The sequence below is a fragment of the Eubalaena glacialis genome, chromosome 3 (assembly GCF_028564815.1).
Source record: "Eubalaena glacialis isolate mEubGla1 chromosome 3, mEubGla1.1.hap2.+ XY, whole genome shotgun sequence".
NCBI classification, from domain to species: Eukaryota; Metazoa; Chordata; class Mammalia; order Artiodactyla; family Balaenidae; genus Eubalaena; species Eubalaena glacialis.
In genome coordinates, this window is record NC_083718.1 from 108,825,672 (window position 1) to 108,843,629 (window position 17,958).

General features: G+C 33.6%; 1 protein-coding gene across 1 annotated transcript in view; it reads left to right on the forward strand.

Moving 5' to 3' along the window:
- DPYD (dihydropyrimidine dehydrogenase) overlaps window positions 1–17,958 on the forward strand; it is an 813,917-nt gene that overhangs the window by 260,470 nt on the left and 535,489 nt on the right. The window lies entirely within an intron of this gene.

A 17,958-nucleotide genomic window follows, 5' to 3' on the forward strand; every position in this document is an offset into this window, starting at 1 on the left:
TGGACTTTAGGACACGGGGAGGGGGAAGGGTGAGCTGAGACAGGAGAGTGACATTGACATATATACACTACCAAATATAAAATAGATAGCTAGTGGGAAGCAGCTGCATAGCACAGGGAGACTAGCACGGTGCTTTTGTGACCACCTAGAGGGGTGTGATAAGGAGGGGATGTAGGGATATATGTATACTTTCAGCTGATTCACTTTGTTATACAGCAGAAACTAACACAGCATTGTTAAGCAATTATACTCCAATAAAGATGTTAAAAAATAAATAAAAATAAAAAATAAAAAAACTAAAAAGTTTTTCCAGATGCAATGACTGAAAATCAACAAGTTAGCTGATGACACCTGCTTACATGGAGTTGTCCAACTTAATGATCTTGAATATGGGACTTCATAATCTGCAAGAATTAGGCTTTACAGTTAGCATCACTTTTCTCATTGTTACTACCAATTGGTTTTCTCCCAGTACTGTCAGAAAAGAATGTTTTTTAAATGTGATGAAGCCCAAATATTGTAACAGTGGAAGAAGAGATAATTACAATTAAAATAATCCATTGAGAGATTATCTTGTTAAATTTGCTATAGTGTGGCCTTTAGTTAAATCTCCCGTGCCTTCCTAGAGCCAGAATTCTTCTCTGTGAAAGTTATTCTTAATTAGCTTCTTAATCAGTAGTTTCTAAATTGTACACAATCATGTATACTTCCTATTTATTTAGAAGAAAATGAAATAGGTTTTTAGCCCACCCACTTAACTTCTGTCTACAGATAAAAACTGAAGTTGTTTAAGAACTATGCACAATTCTGAATAGATTATTTTAAAATAATAAGCCTGTCTTAATTGTAAGTGAGAAAAGGGCATGGATATTTTGCCAATCCACTTTTTTAAATTTGTAATAATGTCTAATCTAGTGTCACTTGTAAGTACTCGGGTATAATTGTGAGATGGCTCCCAAGAATTCAGAAATGAGGGAAATAGAATTCCAGCTGAGAGTTCATTAAATCATCACTTAATGAGTTCAAGCAAAGCCCCCAGAAGGAGATAAAATAGATGTAGGGCAATTAGTCTTTGATCATATTAACATATCTATAGAAAGTGCATCTTAATCTGCAGAAGCAGGTAATAGGGTCTGGTCAACTTTCCAAGCATAGAAAAGGAGAAAAAAAAAAGAACCTGAGGAAATATTGGCAGTGTCTCTTTAAAGGCACATGAATCAATGAACCTGGAGTTATTTGAGCCCCTATCATGAAGATACATAGTAAGTCCATTTTAAAGATCCCTAAATCTCCTTGTTCTAATTTCAAGTTCACCAAGCTGGCACTGATTCCTAAACAGTTTGATTATATTAGGAGACCATACTAATCATGTTGGTAAGAGTAATCCTCGTCCCTAGGATGGTTATCACTGCTTCTCTGAGTAATGTGATACTCTAATTTGAAGAACTCTCCACCTGAGATAACACTACATAAAATAAGCTATAAATGTCTCAAACATTTTTTGTGGCTGTCACTGCATTCAGAATAAGTCCAATTTTCTTAGTATGACTTTCAACTGGCTACCATAGCTGTCCAAATATATCCTTTTTTCCTTAAAACTATACCCCTTATTGACCTCTCCCACTACCACATCTCTAGCCATTCCTCAAAAGTAACCTGTACTTTTATAACCGCCATTATACCTTGGCTTATACTTTTTCCTTTACTGAGAAAAATTTTCACTCTGTCCCCGTATGGTAAAGTCAATACATATAATATTCATCTCAAATGGTACTTCCTACATGAGACTGTCATACTCATCCTGCTCAGATAAATGTTCACTCTATGTTCACACATAGCAAAATGTTTTATATGTCATTTATAGGACTGAATTTAGTTTTCTTCTTCGTATTTTTGGTGTGTTCATATATCCACTTCTCCGCCCCATGCACAAATACGCAGTATTAAAAACCTGTGAGAACTGAGATTAGTTTTTTAAATCTTTGTATTCTACAGTTTCAGCACATTTCTTGACACATAGTATATCAATACAGTTTTTTGAAGTAAAATAATTGGAAGAGTGAAAAGAAAAGAGAAATAAAGGAAAAAATGAAAAGTAACATCATAACTTCTTGAGAAGTTTAAAACTATACTTGATCATTTAACCTTTTTTAAAATTCATGTACTTTCCAGGCATCTTTTTTTTGATGAAATGCAAAGACGTGTTCATGGTTTTGATTACCCACTCAAAGGCAATAAATTTAAAATTCTAAATGTTATAGTGAATGTCATTTTTACGCTTATGTCTATCATTACATCAAGTATTACACTGCTAAATTGAATATTAGGGTTTTTTTGAGCATTTTTGGTAAAGGCAAAGCTATTTGCTTGAGGGTGTTTAATAAGTGTTTTATGATGAAGGTGGTGATACAGGAAAATCTTTTTTGAAAAAATGGCTTTTTCTGCTGGTAGAATTCCTGGAATATTGTAGGTGCTCAATAAATATCTGTTGAATTAACCATTTGTTTAATTAAAACATATTGATTACTTTCATATGGTAGTCAAAGAGGAAGTAATTTATTTAGCAAGAGGGTTATTTTAAAATATTCTGTAGTCCATGTTCTTTTTATTGAAAAATTGTAAAAGAATGTAGATTATATTTTAAAATATTGAACACATCTTTGGATTTCTTTGGATGGAGACATGGAGGAATTTTTATTATATTTCTCTCTATATATTTTATGAAACGAAAATATATTTCACTTACTGTAGTTGCTGAAATTAAAGAAGCACCTTGTTAAAGCACTGTTTTTTTAGCAGTTCCCAATGGCTTATGGCCAATGGTTACATCTTTTGATGGGTGAAAATCATCATCTGAACTTGGAAGGGGATATTATTGAACATTCACTATGGGAAACACGATGGATGTTTTTAAATGTACTAATCATCCGATAGGTATGGGTTGTCCTCTAGAGGTAGAATGTTGATGTCGAAGGATAAACTTCAGAATAATTAACAAAATTAGAAGTCACTAAGATAGTGGATATTATCATAGAAGTATTAAGTAATGCCACAGTACACAACCTCCATCCCCAACCCCCTAATTCAATGAATTTGAAATTCACAACTACATCGAACACATATATACAAAACATCAATGATTTCCAATTAAAGTTGAGGCATACTACTAGATAGCTTTATTCATTCTACAAATGGCACACCTCTGCATATCTTACCCTTTTGTAAATCACTCTATGTAAAAGTTGGTAAAGTAAGGGAGTCCATTATACACAATGAAAGAGAGATTAATAAGAGAAGCATGAGAAATGATATGGAAATGGCAGAGTTGATGCAAGGTAGAGGAAAGTAGGTATATTTCTACATATGCTTTAGCATTCTTTCTAGAGATACTTTTTCCGTAGACTAGAAATGAGAAAATATGCAAGCTAATTTGTGTCTTATTTATCACTTATTTCCTATTTATACAGGTTAGGCTATACCATCTTTGGCCAGCAGCACTAGATCAAATGAACTAATATTCTTTTCCATGGACTTCTAAACACCTTCTTTGACATAAATGCTTAAAAACAGTATGTTCTAAAGCAAGACGAGTGCTTGAAGAGGAGACTTCATTAAGACATTGTATTTTAAGTAATACATCTATTTTAAAAGCAATTCAATTGAAATTTATATCAAATCAGTTTTTCTCCAGCTCCTGTCTTTGAATCGTTTAAGGGGCCTCCAGCAAAATCATGTTCTGAATTCCCCAAGGCTCTTTTGTATGACACAGATTTATTTAACTGAATAAGTGGAAATCAATGGGGGAGAACCTAGTTTGGTTACATTACTCTTTCTTAATTTCTTAAACTCATATTACTTTGTAATATTATTTAAGTTATATAAGGACTTAATATATGAGGAAAACAATACTTCATGATTAATTTATAACTATTAACTCATATAACATAAACCTTTAGAGTATATTTTTAAGCATATTTGCCATGGACATTTAAGAAAATAATTTTAAAACAAAATTTTGATTTATTTACTTTCTTATCTCAAAATATGTGAGAAACTTGATGTGTGTTATCTTCTGATTAGCCATGCGGTGCCTCCTGGTGTGCAGATGGAAAGAACATTACACATCAGAGGCTCTGTTCATCAGAGGCTCTGTTCACATCCCCTACCTCCCCAAACAAAAACTTCCACGACAGAAAATTAACAGATGTTCACTTTGCTTGTGTTACTGAGATAAATTGTGCATCCAACTCTTAATTCATGTTAAATTTGGAGAAGATATTAATATTGAGTTAATCAGTCAAAGATTATGTCAGTACATCTAGTTTAGTGGAAAAAAGTCTTATTAAATGGAAAATTGCTTCTTTGACTCTTTAAGTTCCTATTTTGTACTTCTACTCTTCCTTTTTTTATGTACATGATGGTTTTGTTTTTTGAACCTTAATATTTATACTTTACTGATAAATTTATCAGTGCCAGATTAATGTATTTTTAAATTGACTGCAATGTAGTATCTCTATGGTTGTTTCCCTTTTACTGAAAGGAAACAGTCTTTCTTTTGTATTTTATAAAGACCATACCATAGTCAGGTGCATTGCCACTGTTCTTATTCCTTTAATCTTCCCATTGGCTGATCATATTTCAAAGTATATTATTAAACTTCTACCATATGTGCTAAGGATTATAGATTACAAAATAAATTTAAAGGGTTATGATTCATTTAGAAAAACAAAACTACTTTAATGCAATTAATAAATAAGAATTGTGTACATATGAATATAATAAATACAGTAGCTAAATTTCTTGGGAGTATTGGCTATATTCTTTGCATAAATTATTTTAATTATCTTGAAGTAATTTTGGATTGGTATTATTGACACTTTCGTTTCACACATACATAAATTGTGTCTAAAAGAAGTTAAGTAATTTTCTTAGTACTAGAACCTAGATTTGAATGGAGGTCCATCTGAAACCAAAGCCTTACTCTTAACCAATACAATAAGATGGCGTTGCTCATATATAATGGTTTAAACTTTTTAAATTCATTTTTAAAAATTGTGGTAAAATGCACATAACATAACATGTATTGTTTTAACCATTTTTTACATGTACAGTTCAGCGACATTAAGTACATTCACTTTGTTATGCTACCATCACTACCATTCATCCACAGAACAATTTTCAACATGCAGAACTGAAACTCTATACCCATTTTTTTTTTTTTTCCAGGCAAGGCTTTAATGGGGCTCCTGAGCAAAAACAAGTAACAAGTTTCTCTGCTCATTCACTGAGGTGGGGCTAGCTGGTTCCTTATGTGGGGTGAGGGTAGGGGTGGGTCCAGGTGTTGGGTCTGGAGGGGTGGTTTAGGTGATTTGTCCACCCTTTTGGTGGTGTTGTGGGCAGGGGGCATGCACAGTTCTCTGATTTTGTTCTGGACCCCCTGCTTTTGCTCAGAAGTGGCAGATGGGTTTTTGGTCTTTTTGTATCTTGTTGTCCATAATTTACCCCAACTGTGCATGCATGCACATATTTTTAGTCCCTTATAGTTTCTTTGAATTTTTTTTTTAACATCTTTATTGGAGTATAATTGCTTTACAATGGTGTGTTAGTTTCTGCTTTATAACAGAGTGAATCATTTATACATATACATTTGTCCCCATATCTATTCCGGCTTGCGTCTCCCTCCCTCCCACCCTCCCTATCCCACCCCTCTAGGTGGTCACAAAGCACTGAGCTGATCTCCCTGTGCTATGCAGCTGTTTCCCACTAGCTATCTATTTTACGTTTGGTAGTGTATATATGTCCATACCACTCTCTCACTTCGTCCCAGCTTACCCTTCCCCCTCCCCATATCCTTAAGTCCATTCTCTAGTAGGTCTGTGTCTTTATTCCCATCTTGCCACTAGGTTCTTCATGACTTTTTTTTTTTTTTCTTAGATTCCATATATATGTGTTAGCATATGGTATTTGTTTTTCTCTTTCTGACTTACTTCACTCTGTATGACAGTCTCTAGGTCCATCCACCTCACTACAAATAACTCAAATTTGCTTCTTTTTATGGCTGAGTAATATTCCATTGTATATATGTGCCACATCTTCTTTATCCATTCATCTGTCGATGGACACTTAGGTTGCTTCCATGTCCTGGCTATTGTAAATAGAGCTGCAATGAACATTTTGGTACACAACTCTTTTTGAATTATGGTTTTCTCAGGGTATATGCCCAGTAGTGGGATTGCTGGGTTGTATGGTAGTTCTATTTTTAGTTTTTTAAGGAACCTCCATACTGTTCTCCATAGTGGCTGTATCAATTTACCTTCCCACGAACAGTGCAAGAGGGTTTCCTTTTCTCCACACCCTCTCCAGCATTTATTGTTTGTAGATTTTTTAATGATGGCCATTCTGACCAGTGTGAGATGATATCTCATTGTAGTTTTGATTTGCATTTCTCTAATGATTAATGATGTTGAGCATTCTTTCAAGTGTTTGTTGGCAATCTGTATATCTTCTTTGGAGAAATATCTATTTAGGTCTTCTGCCCATTTTTGGATTGGGTTGTTTGTTTTTTTGATATTGAGCTGCATGAGCTGCATGAGCTTCTTGTAAATTTTGGAGATTAATCCTTTGTCAGTTGCTTCATTTGCAAATATTTTCTCCCATTCTGAGGGTTGTCTTTTCGTCTTGTTTATGGTTTCCTTTGCTGTACAAAAGCTTTTAAGTTTCATTAGGTCCCATTTGTTTATTTTTGTTTTTATTTCCATTTCTCTAGGAGGTGGGTCAAAAAGGATCTTACTGTGATTTATGTCATAGAGTGTTCAGCCTATGTTTTCCTCTAAGAGTTTGATAGTGTCTGGCCTTACATTTAGGTCTTTAATCCATTTTGAGTTTAATTTTGTGTATGGTATTAGGGAGTGTTCTAATTTCATACTTTTACATGTACCTGTCCAGTTTTCCCATCACCACTTATTGAAGAGGCTGTCTTTTCTCCACTATATATGTTTGCCTCCTTTATCAAAGATAAGGTGACCGTATGTGCGTGGGTTTATCTCTGGGCTTTCTATCCTGTTCCATTGATGTATATTTCTGTTTTTGTGCCAGTACCATACTGTCTTGATTACTGTAGCTTTGTAGTATAGTCTGAAGTCAGGGAGCCTAATTCCTCCAGCTCCGTTTTTCTTTCTCAGGATTGCTTTGGCTATTCGGGGTCTTTTGTGTTTCCATACAAATTGTGAAATTTTTTGTTCTAGTTCTGTGAAAAATGCCAGTGGTAGTGTGATAGGGATTGAATTGAATCTGTAGATTGCTTTGGGTAATAGAGTCATTTTCACAATGTTGATTCTTCCAATCCAAGAACATGGTATATCTCTCCATCTATTTGTATCATCTTTAATTTCTTTCATCAGTGTCTTATAATTTTCTGCATACAGGTCTTTTGTCTCCTTAGGTAGGTTTATTCCTAGATATTTTATTCTTTTTGTTGCAATGGTAAATGACTCTATACCCATTTAACAACTCCCTCTTCTCCCCTTCCGTCATTCTCTGGCAACCACCATTCTACTTTCTATGTCTATAAATTCAGCTACTCTAGATACATCCTATAGGTGGAATCATACAGTATTTGTTCTTTTGTGCTGGCTTATTTAACAATTGTCTTCCAGTTTCATCTATGTTTTAGCATGTGTCAGAATTTCCTTTATTTTTAAGGCTAAACAACTTTCCATTTTATGTGTTACTGCATTTTGTTTATCCTTTCATCTGTCAGTGGACACTTGGGTTACTTCCATCTTTTGGCTGTTTTGAACAATACTGCTATGAATGTGGGTAAATATCTTTTAGGTCCCCGCTTTCACTTAATTTTGGTATATACCCAGAAGTGGAATTGCTAGATCATATAGTAATCCTATTTTTAATTTTTCAAGGAAATGCCATAATATTTTGCATAGTGCCTGAACCATTTTACATTTCCACCAACAGTGCACAAGGGTTTCCATTTCTCCGTATCTTTGCCAACACTTGTTATTTTCTGATGTTTTGTTACTAGTCATCGTAATGGGTATGAGGTAGTTTATAGTGATTTTTAATACTTTCATTTACATCCTACCTATTACCAACAAAAACTTACAGTGGTAATATAGATGTAATGAATATTAAAAATATATAGGATAAGTGCAGAATTAATCAAGAAGATGGATTAGCAGAGAAAAACCTCTCTGAGTAAAAATGAAATTGTGTTTATCTTTTTGATGTCATGAGGACCTCAATTGGATTTTAAGCCAAAAGGATGGGGAAAGAGGGCCAAATACAGCAAGAAGATCAGTTTAAAAGAGGTAAATTGGAGAGAGGAATATTAGAAGACAGAACTTAAATATCTTCTATTTGAGCTTCTATCTAGTGGGAAAAAAAGTTAAATGAGAAGTCAGCAAAATTTTTATATAAAAAACAGCAAGTATTTTACGTTTTGTGGGCTATAGGTCTCTGCCTTTATAGTGCAAAAGCAGGCATAGAAAACTACCCAACTCTCTGCCTTTATAGTGCAAAAGCAGGCATAGAAAAGAGTAAATGTAAACAAAAGAACACAGCTGGCTGTGTGTCAATAAAACTACATTGTAGGTGGAAGGCCAGATTTGCCCAGCAGATTGTAGACCAAGGAATTACTTAAGAACAGTAACTGCTTATATTTTCTCATAGTTTTGAGACAAGAGAAGCCTTTACCTGGATGTCCACATGCAGTGTAAATCAAGTTAACTTTTTTGTCTAATACCACCTAACTTGTTTTGAGAGTATGGACCTGTTTTTTGAATACTTTTAAGAACACCAATATAAAACCTGTCTTTGAAGCAGAAGATGTATCCATCACTGATTATTTTGTACTAGCATTTTAAAATAGCCGGTTGTAGGTGGGTTGCCACATTTTCGTGTTCATTAAAGCACCTGGCTTCCTCACATCTTAGTTACTATTTTAGCAAATAGCTTATCTGAAAGGTGTATCCAGAAATATTTTTCTTCCTGATGCCATGCCTATATTAATTTTTTAAAAACATTACTAACATAGGTAAACCTGCTATTTTTTTTCCTCAGGTTTAATTTTTATCCTTTTAAAGTAGTCTTCAGTAAATAAGTATATGCCTAGTTTCACAATCAAAGAAAAAACAAAAACACATCCATGAATTAAAGTCACAGCAGGAATTGAGAACTGAAATTAGTCAGTTGTCTATGAAGTGATTGATGGTTCTAAGGTGTAATCTTATAAATTGTGATTCATGCTTAGTTTTATGTTTTCTTGTCAATTTTTTAAATGAATTTTTATTGGAGTATAGTTGATTTACAATGGTGTGTTAGTTTCTGCTGTATCTCATCAATTTTTGATAGGTAAATAGGAAACATACACACACAATAAAAATCTTTGTTTTTAGGCTAGGACATGATTTATTAAATATATGTAACTTTCCTTTCTACGTTATTTTGTCCTCTCTCTCAACTCTCCATTATAATTTCTAACAATTAGCACCTATTGATTCAGCCCAGAAGTAACAAAGAGACATTCAGACCGTAATTCCTCTTATTCTTGGTACTCAGGGAAGTAAGCTGGGCATTATTTGGAACATATCCTTACATTTTTATGTAAGTGTATCCATCATCTTATACAAAAAACAGATAAGGTGTTTGTTATGTAGCAAAGTTTATTAAAGACCATAGAAAAAGTATAACTGGTAACTGAAAAGAGATAACATTAAACTAAATACTGAATAAGAAAAGAATGTGGATAGTGAATAGAACTTATGATCTTTCTTAACTTTAAAGACAGTAAGATCAGGTAGAAATGCATTTTTTTGTGCTAATTGGTGGGACAAATCGTGTTTTATTTTATTTCAATATCTGTTTGACCTACTGTAAAAATATATTGAATTCAGGACTGATTTATTCAATTTTTGTTTTTTCTTAAGTTTGCCTTAAACTGGATTCAGGTTTGCCTTTATGCTACTTAGAAAAATGCCAAAACAAAAAAAGTATATGAAAACTAAAACCCAAATGCTAACCAAGATTAATAATGACAAATCCTATTGTCATTTTTTGGAAGGTATAATCAGTTATTATTATATTGTTATTATAAAATAGAAACCTTTTGTGTATATAGACTAAAGTTATTTTCTAAAGAATACCACTCTGATACGGTCAAATAAGTAAATTTTTGGAGTTGTGTTTGCATATGTATGTTTTCCTCTGCTATTGACTGTAGAAATGCTTGATTAATGGGGCACTCTAGGGAAAGTTGAATCACTGTTATGTATCTGTGCTTTTCCCCCTTCTAATACATATTTGGTAGCTATTGACTAGAATTTCTGGTGGGAAAATTCTGGGCTACTATAGAGTGGATCATATGGGGACTAAAGAAAACTAAGTCTCTAATGATTGGTTCAACAGAGAGGTTTCCTATTAGAGTGGTATAGATTTGGCTCTAAAGCTGTCTTAGGTTTCTTTGCAACTATTTTCCATTATATTTAAATGCGCTCTTTTTTCTTCTACATATGTGTGTGTTTCTGTGTATGGTATACACATATTATATTGCATACACACATGCACATACAAGTTATGAAACAATCCTTCTTGGTTCTAGGCAGGTTTTTTTGGGGGGGTGTTGGGGTTGTTTGTTTTGTTTTAATTCTTAGCTACCAGCCTTTTGCAATTTAACGTCAACTTTCTGAGAAATGGAAGCTTGAGGAGGATAAAGTGAGGAAAGAGTAATTTTTTCAAGGCAACATAATCTTAAGGTTATTTTCATTCTGTCACCCCTTTTTTTCTGTGGAAGAAGAGTCAAAAAGCAGTCTAGGGGAAGCAAACCTCACTTCTAGACTTTAATAAAAGTTTTCTAAGAATCAAGACCTCTAAGAACAGGGACCAAAATGAGGCACAGATTAAAAAATGTTTTGACTCAACATCATATTAAAAAAATAGTTTTGAATAGTTTAACATATGTAGCTGTATTTTTTACTTAATTATGCCCATACAACCTGAAAATGCTATTTGAAAAATCTAATATTTATAAGTTATCTTTAGAATCCAACTCTGGCATCACTGGAAAAAATATCAACAGACATGTGCTTAAAGTATTAACAATAATAAATGACCTTCATTCTTATAATTTTTATAATGCTAAGGCTTTCACTCCCATTATTGCTTATATTACTTCATTCAGTTGTTCATTCAGTAAATATTAAATTCCTGATAGGTGATTAATATGTCCTTGCTATCAAGAAGCTTGCAGTTTTAAGGGGAGATAAACAAACATTTCCTGATTGTTCCCCAGGTAACTCTTTCTTTCTTTCCTACAATATGTAACATGGTGGCACAGCCTCTAAACATTGTATTCACTTACTTATATGTGTTCCTATTAATTCATCCTAGCCATTAGCCTCTATATGAAAAAGACAAATCAGGGAACATGTAGGAGGCAGAAGATGAGGAGGACACCAGATATAGGGAATATCTGGAACAGCTCCATATTGTTGCTGGAGCTTTTACTGCCAGGGGTGTGTGCTAGAAAGTAGGGTCAAACAGATAGAACCAGTCAGATTCTGCAGATGTTGCATGATATGCATGTGAGTTTAGTTTAGTTAGTTAGTGTATTTCCTTTTTACTGTGGAAGATGAAGGAATGTGATGTGAGAGGTAGGAGATGAGAAAGATTAATTTGGTGGCACTATGGAAATGGATTGGGGAAGGACAAGATCAGATACTGGGAAATTTTACATTGTACCTATTGCAATAATTCAGGTAAAATAAAATTGAGGGTCTGAAGTAGGGCCGTGAGAGCTGAGAGCAGGGAACAAATGTGAGGAAGTGTAATGAGTAGTTCTTAGCACCTGATTAGATATGGTCAGTGAAGAATAGGAGCAAGAATCAGCAAGGTGGGTGCAAAATTTAAGGAATAGCTCTAAATCAGGATGTCTTCAACACTTCTTTTGACCAGTTGCATGGTGGTGTCAATTTACCAATAGAATAAGAGAGGGGAAGATTATGAGTTCTGATTTGACCTCTTACGTTTAGGATTCCTGTGATATCCTGGTGGAAAGATCCAGTAAGCCCTCAGGTATACCTGATTATGTCTGTAAATCAAGTGTGAAGTGTGGGCAGGAGAGGTAGATTTAGTAGTACTTGCTGTATGCTCTAGCAGAAAAACTGTAAGCCTTAAAGCTGTTCAAATTCAGTTATTATTCCACCATTCATGATTATTGGGAGTAATAGAAATAATGTAAGTTATTTTTTCACTGAAATTGGCATGTGGTAGGAATAAAAAAATGGCAATCATTAGTATTATCAGCTTATAGGTATTATGTGAAGCCATAGCATCAGTGGGATTACATATTTGTTCTTCATAACTGCCCTATGTGGCGTGAGAAACTAAGGGCCAGTGAAATTGTATGACTGCCCACGCTCACAGAGTGCGATATTCAGACACACTGCAGTGACTATGTTCTAATACTGTGTTTAGGGATATTATTTCAACATGACTTATTCATAGTTATTTTTAGTTCTGTTATTGTCCCATTCTTTTGACCTTAGCATAGATTAGATAACTCTCTGGTTAGAGGGATCTTTTGTGATAATAGAGAAAAAGTAAAGTTAACTCACGTGAGTACTGAACTTCTGTAGCGCGATGCTAGTATTAGCTGCTGATGTACAGAGCCAATATTCTCAAACCCGGTTATTACTTGCTAAGGAGTTGACTTGGAAATACTAGAAATTTGTCATAAGTAAGTTGGAAATATTAAATAATTACATGAAAATATACCTTTTAAAAGAAAATTTTGTATAATACATGTATATTTAGAAAATAAATGAATTGGGAAATAAAATTTTTACTTTAAAAAGCATAATCTTGCAGTCCTTAAAAAAGCAAATTTCCTTAAGAATTAACATAAGATATAGTTTATAAAATTTATTGATTTTTTTTTTTCTAGAGACATGTTTATCATATAAAGTGAGATGTGAGTTTACCATCCTTTTTTCAATAACCAATAAAATTCTTTTGCAAAAGAAATTCAATTTTGCCATAATTTGTTCCTGTTTAAGTTTGCTTCTTCCCTAGGGTATTCTTACTGGCTTTCGGTATTTTCTCTTTTACCAAAATATAGTACTAGTATATGGCTTAATACGTTTAGAAATTCTCTTAATTACATAACTATTAAATAGATACATCTCTAAAATTAACTTTTTGCCATCATTAGAGTTCAGTGTTGTATAACCCTAACGTCTGGCAAGAAAATATACATTATGTATTATGGAAATGTAAAATCAATCCTCACAGATTCTTTTAAGTTTTCACAATGCAGAATAACTGAACATATGGTCTCCACAAACCACTGTAGGTTGATTGGTAGAGGAAATAAAGGAGTGGGGAGGAAAATCTTAGGCAAGTTATGACCTCAGGATTTATGTTTACCCTCTTGACAAAATGAATTTGTAGTAATGAGTTGCATTAAACTCTACCTAATACTTATTACTACAGACCTAATTTATGTTAAATCAAATAAACAGATCTTTTTAAACATTGGTAATTGTTGTTGTGCTAAATTCTTTTTCCCTCAACATTGTAACTTTTTAGAATCCTGGTAACAATATATAATATTAACCACTGGCATTCATTATTTGTATTCAATTTTTAAAATTACACTGGTTTTATTTCTATTAAAAAATAACTAATTTTCCAAAAATGCTTAAACCTGCTATTAAAATCACCTACCTTTCAGCTGAAAAGTGATGTATACTTTTCTTATCAAATTGGCTTTAGCGGAGAGTTCCTTTTTATTTGTAACAGGATGCTGAAAGGATTCTGGGATCCTGTGGGAATTTTTACCATGTTCCTGATCATTCCACCAACCAGTGTAGATGAGTGGCAGAACACAGCAAAGGCTTGTTGATCACAGATGTGAGCTCTCCTCAAATGGTTACAATGGAAATGAACTAAAATCCTGAGCCAAGTCATTCAGAAGATTTTAAATGTCTATTAATCAGGCTAGCAAATGTTTCATGATTACTTTGTGAAGACTGTTTTGAAATGCAGCTTTTTTTTAGGGTCCTGAATCTAAGTTGTGGTAATTGCCTTTGTTGAGTGTTTTGAAAGAGCCTTAAAAGCTCTATCAGTAACTTGATAAACTTGAGAAAAGTAAGAAAAACCAATAATTCTAGAAAGTACACTTGGTGTTTTTGAGAGTTTTTCTTATCTAATGCAAATAAATCACATCTGTCACATTGTAAATGTCAACTTTGGCTTGAGCCATCAGTGCCTAAGTGCTTTGCTAATGTTTTTTTTGAATGCCTACTATGTGTTAGAGGCCTTGCACATATGATCTCATTGGATCTCATGTAAACTGCACTGTAATCCCAGGGAGCAGGTGTTCGTTACATCAAATTTAATGCTGAAGAAACTATGTCTAGGTGGAAAAGTGGCTTGCCTAAGGTCACCAAGGATCTCAAGAACTAAAGCATATATCCAAACTTTGTGGTCTTCTTACCATTCCACACTACCCCATACAATAATCACAGGAAAGTAAGTAAAGAGTGGTAAAATGGCTTAAGGGAAGAGGAGAGGTGAGAAAGTTGTAGTTATTACTTTAATAGAGAAATCTGAATACATTTTCTGGCAAGGCAAGAAGTAAATGGAAAACAAAAGTTTGAAATATTTAAAGAGGAGAAGGTGGGGAAGAATAAGAGACTAGAAAAGAACAGCATAGGCAGCTGTGTTAGTGTTTGAAAGTTGTAAGGATACTCTTCCTCATTGAGAGTTTGGTGATGATGGAAAAAATTCTAAGGTAGAACATGAGAGCCAAGTGAGCGGGTGGGGGAGTGGGAGAGGGAGAGAGAGAGAAGAGAAAACCTTATCTCCAGGAACACACCCAACAGAAAATGTTAAGTGGGGAAAGGAAACTCCATAGCAAAGTAGAGAAATATAGACAAAGAACATTAAAATGTTCCTTAACTACTTTTACATTTATGGGACATCTTAGCCAGTTAACTTTTATGGGGTAGAAGGAAGAAAAGAACAAAATAAAACATTTTATTGTAACAGATGGAACAAGTGGGAATGATACCTTTATTGAACATTAGTTTTATTTTTTATTTGTATTTAAAAAAAGTAATATCTCTTGAATGTATTACAATGAAATAAGTTATTATTTTTTCAATGGAATTCTAAGAGATCTACAAAATTGTTATCCCTTCAAGCATATAAAAATAAAACCAACACACAAAGCTGGTTTGAGCCAGTTTGTCTAGCTATAAGTTTTACTCAGCTATAAATAATTAATAGCTTTGAAAAGGAGTTAATGCTATTAGGTCACTGAATAACCCCATTAGTAACTTATTATGACAAATATATTATTTTCAAAAATGCAGGAACAGTAGTATTTTAGCAAATTACTAGTCCGTAGCAAGAGCTTGTGTTTTGCTTGAGTATAGTGATGAAATCTGCCACCATGCCATTAGAGAATATTACTATTAGGAAAAATGTAGGGCATTTTGTAAGTTAAAAATTGAAGATAAATTCATCCTTAAGCGTATTATGCTATGTTACTGGAGCTTTGTAGGCTCCAGTAACCTGGATGACTAAAATGAATGTACTATATGAATGATGACTATATGAATGTACAATACTCATGTATGAGGAGGTGGAAATGGAAGAAATGAAAGTGAATGAGGAGAAAGAGACAAGAGAGCAAAATAAATGTATGTAAAATTCAATAACGAATGACCTAATTGAGCATTCATTCAAAAACTTGAGTTCTTATACTTTGTGCATGTATTTCACTTTTAAATAATCTGTCAACTATAGAGCATAAGTGAAAAAAATAAGTTAAAAAGTCTTATTTGCTGACTTGAAAAATGAGGTAGTTCATTTTGAGCTAAGCCTTTAGGCCAAAACTTTAGTCAAAAGAAAAAAGTGAGTTCTGCCGAAGACTTACTTAGCCATATGTTAAAGAACAATAGTTCAATATATGTAGTATGGTAACTACTTCTTATTATGGATTGACCTTTTTAAACTATAACTATTCAGAACAATACAGATAACCAAAGAATTTCCATTACTGAATATATGGAGCAGATACCACCCATATACTGGTGCACAAACTGTATTATGTAATATAAAAAAGATCATTGGACTCTTTCTCCCAAATCTCCAGAGTGCCAATTTACAAGCAGCCTATTTGGATGTATCTAATTATATCAAAATTTTATATTCATCCTACAGATATTTCCCATGATCTCTTTTAGCAGTAAAAACATTCCAGATTTTTAAAATTTCCAGTGAATTATCACCTGGGCCTGAAATTATAGAGGCAGTAAAGCAGTAAAAGTTAGGAGCAGGGAATTCAAGGTTAGAAAGACCAGAATATAATCCCAACTCTGTCTCATATTAGCTGTGTGCCCTTGAGTAAATTCTTTTAACTTCTCATTGTTTAGGTTTCCTTATATTTTAAATGGAAATAATAATTTGCCTCATGGGGGTTACTCTGATGATTAAGTTAATTTAGCACAGTGCTTAGTACCAAGGGCTCAGTGGTTGTTAGTATAATTTTCATTGAAATTATGGATTTCCCTTAAAATCCTTGGGATCATTAGATAGGTTAAAAAATACTTGTGAGAAAGGAAAATTAAAAAATGAAACATTAAAATTTGAGAAATAAATTGTACTTCATTAAAATTAAAAAATGCTCTTCAAATGAAATGGTAAATACTCTATCTCTCTCTATATATAGAATTTGTATATTTCCTGAATATGGTAGGAATTCTTTATGGCATATAAGAGAAATAGTCCAGTTTAAAAAAAAAAAATGAGGCAAAAGGTTTGAACAGACAAATGAATATGTAGGACTAGCCAATAAGTATATGACAAATATGCTAAACATCAGTAATCATTAGAGAAATGCAAATTAAAACCACAAAGGGAAACCACTTCACACCCACTAGCATGACTAAGGTAAAAAGACTAATAATACCAAAGATCGGCAAGAGTATAAAGCAACTGGAACTTTCATACATTCCTGGTTGGAGTGTAAAATGTACCTTGGAAAGCAGTTTAGTAAATTTTTATATAGTTAAACATATACCTACCCTGTGATGCCACAGCTAGATATTTAACCAAGAGAAATAAGAACATGTCCACAACAAAGACTCCTACATGAGTATTCATATTTGTCAAAAATGGGGAAAAAACCCCACAAATGTCCATTAATAGATGAATGGATTAAACAAATTCTGGAATATTCACCAATGAAATATTACTCAGCAACAAAAGAGAATGAATTAGGGATACATGAAACAACATGGATGGATCTTGATAGACACTGTATCGAACCAAAGAAATTGTAGGTACTGCTTGTTAAGCATTCAGTAACGGGGAAAACACTGTACTTGGCTTCATGAAGACTAAAGACTCACGGGGTGTAGAGTAACATAATTTCAAAGCATTGTGGTAATGTATGTAGTGACTGAGAGTTGCCCAGTTTTGTGGGCACAGTGGGGATGCCCAACATTATCCATGGCCCTGATGAATTTAAGTGTAAGAATGTTTTTTAGGGTGGGGGAGGGGAGTCATGGATACTTACTAGAGGGAGTGGCATCTTTACTGAGTTGAAAGAATGCTTAAGAGGTAGCAGGAAAAGAGAAGTTGGAGGGAGGAAGTTATTTCTGACAGAAGGCTCAAGAGAGCAAGTTTTCAGTGAACTAGCATAATAAATCCTGAGTACTTTAGTGTTGTTGGAGTGTGTGAATCTCTAATTGTTGAGTGTTTGGGTTGGAGAGTTAGGCAAGAAGCAGATCACGGAGGGCCAGCTTAGCAAGCTAAGGAACTTGGGCTGTTATTCTATTGAATATGAAAGACGATTGAAAGATTTTAAGCAGCATAGTCTGTATGGATGCATTTGAGAGTAACAAGACTGGACATGTGGAGGTAAGCTGGGCAATT